The sequence below is a fragment of the Zootoca vivipara genome, chromosome 13 (assembly GCF_963506605.1).
Source record: "Zootoca vivipara chromosome 13, rZooViv1.1, whole genome shotgun sequence".
Classification (NCBI taxonomy): Eukaryota; Metazoa; Chordata; class Lepidosauria; order Squamata; family Lacertidae; genus Zootoca; species Zootoca vivipara.
The window spans coordinates 27,639,140-27,644,483 of NC_083288.1; positions in this window are offsets into that span (position 1 = coordinate 27,639,140).

Consider the following 5,344-nt stretch of genomic DNA (forward strand, 5'->3'; position numbering starts at 1 on the left):
GGATAACCCACAGGAACGCACTTGGGGGCACGGCAAGGGGTTTTAAGTAAGGGCAGTCATGCCCCTTTTAACCTACACTTTATACTATGACTGATTGCAAGCCTCCGCGTCTTTAAAAAAACAACCATGCACTTTCTCTCCCCAGTTTAAGTCCTCAGATATTTGCAGTGTCCAACCCCCCCCCATTTACAATCTCCTACCTTCCCCTTGCCACTTCCTGGGTTTTTTATAGAACCGAACAGCTCGGGTGCTTTGGAACTCGCCTTCTGTTGCTACGGGGCTATGGGACTTCGCTATTTGATTCCCGCCCCCGGTCGGGATTATTAAAGTAGTTCTCTAGGTTCTCTGGGTCACCTACTCCAAAACTAGAAAATCCAAATAACAAAACACACACAGACACACACACAAACCAAAACACGCAACAACGCCCAAATCATACAATACCCACCAAAATAAATGACAACCCCCAAAATAAAATTAAACAATAATAACTTCTGCTTCTCATGTTCCTATTTCAAAAATAAGAAAATAAGAAATGTTCATGTATAAAATAAAATAAGAAATGTACATGTATAAAAATGTTCATGATGTGTGTGCAGGGGCCAATGTATGGCGATACAGGGGGGAGGGGACAACATTCCCCGGGGAAAACAGAGGGAAGGGTGTCCTACCAAAACACAGGGATGAGCCAGGGGGTTGGAGGGAGGAGGGGTGGGATACGTCATGGATCGGGACAGGGTGGGGGGAATCACAGGGATGACCCACAGCAACGCGTGGTCGGGCCAGCTAGTATATAATAATATGTTATCACATTGTTATACTTCTTGTTCTCTGTAAATAAAATTGTAAATGTTTATTTAAATCCTGCCAACGAGTCATTGTTATACTTCTTGTTCTCTGTAAATAAAATTATAAATGTTTATTTAAATCCTGCCAACGAGTCCATTTTTTTTGTTTCTGCAAATATACTGTAAAAGGTTCCCATTCTTTTTCAAAATCACTTGTTCTTTTGATGGTACTTCTCCAGTCTTCCAATTTTGGGCTATTAAAATTCTAGCCACTGTTGTAGCATACATAAATAGTGGCCATTTCCCCTTTAACAGTTGGTTAGAGTGTGGTGCTGATAATGCCAAGGTTTCAGGTTCATCCTGGATGATTCTCCGGGTCCCTTCCAGCTCTACAATTCTATGAGCTACATATGGGATGTACACAAGCACTGGTGGAGGAAGAGGAGTTGGGGGAGCGCAACACCCCCGGCAGTACAATCCCGGTGCATAGCTGTCAAGTTCTCCCTTTTTAAAGGAAAATTCCCTTATGCTGAATAGGCTTCCTCGCGAGAAAAGGGTAAACTTGGCAGCTATATCCTGGTGGGGTGCCATCACGGCTGCCCCCCGCCCGTGCTGGGCGCCACGCCCCCACAGGTGGCATGCCATGCCCCCAGGACATGCACCCCCCCGCCTGCTCTCCACCACTGTACACAGGCCCCAAGATTTGTCATTTCACTGTGTGTTTTGTTTTGTTTTGTTTTGTTTTGTATTGTTTTGTTTTGTTTTGTTTTGTTTTGTTTTGTTTTGTTTTGTTTTGTTTTGTTTTGTTTTGTTTTGTTTTCAAACTGTTTCTGAGTTACCCTGAACTCTCTCCACATTGATCTGTGTATTGATTTCCAAGCCACTATGTTTAAAATGAATCTGTTTGTTCTCCATTCAATATAATGGGGAATATAGCCTTTTCCCTGGATGAATTTTACAAACACAGTGGCCTGTTCAGGGTGGATTAAGACCACCAGATTGCCAACACTTTGGTCCCAAAGCTTTTTGTGCAGAAACTAAAAGGGATTCACTTTGCTTCATAATTTATGTTAGTTTCACCTAGAATGCTAACAGCTGGGTTCTGAAGAGCTATGGACTGCTCAATCAGAGCACTTTAAGATCTGAGTGCAAGAGCAAAGTCCCTAGTAATAAATAAACATGTAACAATAACAAGCAGGTGGCAGCAGATAGCAACAGTCAGAGAACCGACAGTAACCAAAAAGCACACAGCTAAGTCATCAACACAGAAAATTACTACATCTTAAACCTTAATTTTCAAAGCAAAGTGCTATTCCTTTTTAATTAATTTCATGAGGGACACACATCCCTCAAGGAGTTAAGCAAAATTATTGTGGATACAAACATTCACCAAAGGGATTCATTAGAAGAACATGAAAACTGGTAGTTTCTAATTAGGAAGTGTGTTTTCTAACCACTTGCATCTTTGTCAGAAGAAACAATGACTAAAAATAACGTTCAGTTTCAGACACATTTATAAAACTTAAGTGGACAAAACCCAGAAATGTTTGGTTTTATTAAAAAAAGTATTTATTCTGTAATGGTTTTAATAAAATATTAAGTAAATGTCAAGTTCCCCCCCCCTACAATCCAGGAAAGGGGATCTGGATGGTGTGCCAGACATGCTATCTCCCCCTCCCATCATGCTCCAAGACAGAGCTTCCCATCTGTCAATCATCTTCTCATCTGGCAATCTCAATGGCATGCGGTGACCCCTTTTTTGCCTGCAAGGGTCTTGCAGACTCCCCTTTCAACATGGTATCTTGCACAAAAACTTGAAATGGGCTTTTGATTATCTGACAGCATTACCTTTCATAATGCTTTGCAGGCCACCTTCGAAAAACCCCTTGCAGCTGAGCAAGATTTCTACCCCTCAAGTCATATCTGAGGTTAGATGTAGGTTAGTTGCAGGGCCGGTGCTAGGGTTTTTTGTGCCCTAGGCAGATCACCTTCTGGCGCCCCCCAGGGGGTGAGAGGGAGAGAGAGAGAGCGCGTAAGGGTGGGAAGGAGGGAGGAGCGGGTGAGAGGGAAATAGTGAGAGAGAGGGAGGGAGGGAAGAGAGAAGGAAGGAAGAAAGGAAGGAAGGAAGGAAGGAAGGAAGGGGTGGGAGAGAGAGAGAGAGAGAGAGAGAGAGAGAGAGAGAGAGAGAGAGAGAGAGAGAGAGAGAGAGAGAGAAGGGGGGAGCCTGCTCTTGCGAGAGGCGGCAGCGGGATGAGTGCCCCGAAAGGAGCGCTTTCGAGGCACTGATCCTGTCGCCACCTCTTGCAGGGGCAGCTGTGTCTCCCTTCTCCCCAGCTCCTGTGGGGCGGGGGGAGGGAAAGTGGCCCAGACAGAGCCCTCCCTCGCCGCCCACTTGCTTTGGGGCGAGCGGCGAGGGAGGGCTCCATCTGGGCCACTTTCCCTCCCCCCGCCCCGCAGTGAGCTGGGGAGAAGAGAGACGCGGCAGCCCGCCCCAGCGAGAGGTGGTGACAGGATCAGCGCCCCGAAAGCGCTCCTTTCGGGGCACTCATCCCGCCACCGCCTCTCGCAAGAGCAGGCTTCCTCCCCCCCCCGGCAGGCTGGCCAGCGGCCCCCCCCATTTTGAAGCCCTAGGCAACTGCCTAGTTCACCTAAATGGACACACCGGCCCTGGTTAGGTGAGTGTGCCTTTGCCAAAACAGGGTCAAATATGGAGGCTTGCTGAATAATAGCTGGCTAAGAATTTGGGGAAAATACTAGCCATCAAATTCCAGAATGCCATTTTCAGTTCCTTATTCTTAATAATCAATAGGTTCATTACTGGTGGAAACATGCAATGGGACACAGAAATCATGAGTGCCATTGTTTATAAAGACCCAGGTGTGGGCTAGGCAAATGAACCACTTATGAAATAAGGTGTGACAATAGGGTGATGACTTTTTTACAACCTCATTTCCCTGTATCATAATTTGATGAGCTTTCATTAAAGATTAGATAAAATCTTACTTTAGAAGAGATTTGATAAAAAAAACTCACACACAAAATGATTTTAAAAATTTTATTTATCAGTTTTTTGACCATTTTTAAAGTCCCTGTAAGCAGATGTAAAATTGAACCCAAGCGTTAGATTCACATATATACAACATTATATAGGGTCATCAAACACGCAAGGAAGCTTTTTTTAGCTGCAGTAACAGTATAGATGCCGCTAGAGGACAATGTTTTGCTACCTCTCCTGTAGGTTCTTTTCCCAGCATGCCTGGCAGGGACGGCTGGCTGAGTTTTGAGGTCCCAAATAGGGGCTTTACCTTGTGCAGGTGTGACATTTGTATACCCTATGTTGCTAAGAACACTCCCCGTTGTGAAATGTGGTGTTGTGTCCAAATTTGATACGAAATATATATAGAATTGTTAATACAATTTTATGAAATGGTAAAACGGCACACACAAAAATTTTAAATGGTTTGTGCGTAACCTTTTTAAATATTTCAATGGAATATACCTCATTTTAGTCATTAATAGGCAAAGGTTCATCCATTTGTGCTACAGGAAATAATTTTTGAGGGGAAAAATGAAAAAGTCATCACCCTAGTGTGGCAAGCAATTTTCAATGGCATTTTGATTAGAACAAGAACATTCCACAGACCCGCCAATTCAGACAACACATAATTTAATGTGATATGAATCAGCTAAAGCAATTTTGAATCACTGTGGAATTCCACATACTATTATTGACACATAACTTTTTTCAGACTATTTCCCATGTATGTAGTGGAATGGAGAAGCTCTGCAGTCTACACACTGATTGCATTCACCTATGTGCAGAAGGAATTCTTTGAACTATCCTTAAGATATGGACATAAGAGCAACCATTAAAGAAGGAGGACAAACCTAGACAGCATCTTACAAAGCAGAGACATCATCTTGCCGACAAAGGTCTGTATAGTTAAAGCTATGATTTCCCCAGTTGTGATGTATGGAAGTGAGAGCTTGACCGTAAAGAAGGCTGATTGCTGAACAATTGAATTATGGTGCTGGAGGAGACTCTTGAGAGTTCCATGGACTGCAAGAAGATCAAACCTCTCCATTCTGAAGGAAATCAGCCCTGAGTGCTCACTGGAAGGACAGGTCCTGAAGCTGAGGCTCCAATACTTTGGCCACCTCATGAGAAGAGAAGACTCCCTGGAAAAGACCCTGATGTTGGGAAAGATTGAGGGCACTAGGAGAAGGGGACAACAGAGGATGAGATGGTTGGACAGTGTTCTTGAAGCTCCTAATATGAGTTTGACCAAACTGTGGGAGGCAGTGGAAGACAGGAGTGCCTGGACTGCTCTGGTCCATGGGGTCACAAAGAGTCGGACACAACTAAATGGCTAAACAACAACAACAACAATTAAAGAAGGGTTAGTACGGGCCATGGATTATAGATTCATTCATTATATTTGTTCCTTTTACATCTCTCATTGTTCTGTTGGTTTCTAGCAATACAGTGGGATTTGTCATTTTCTCCATTTATCACATGTTCCTCTCTCCACATTTGTTTGGGAGGTCATCACATT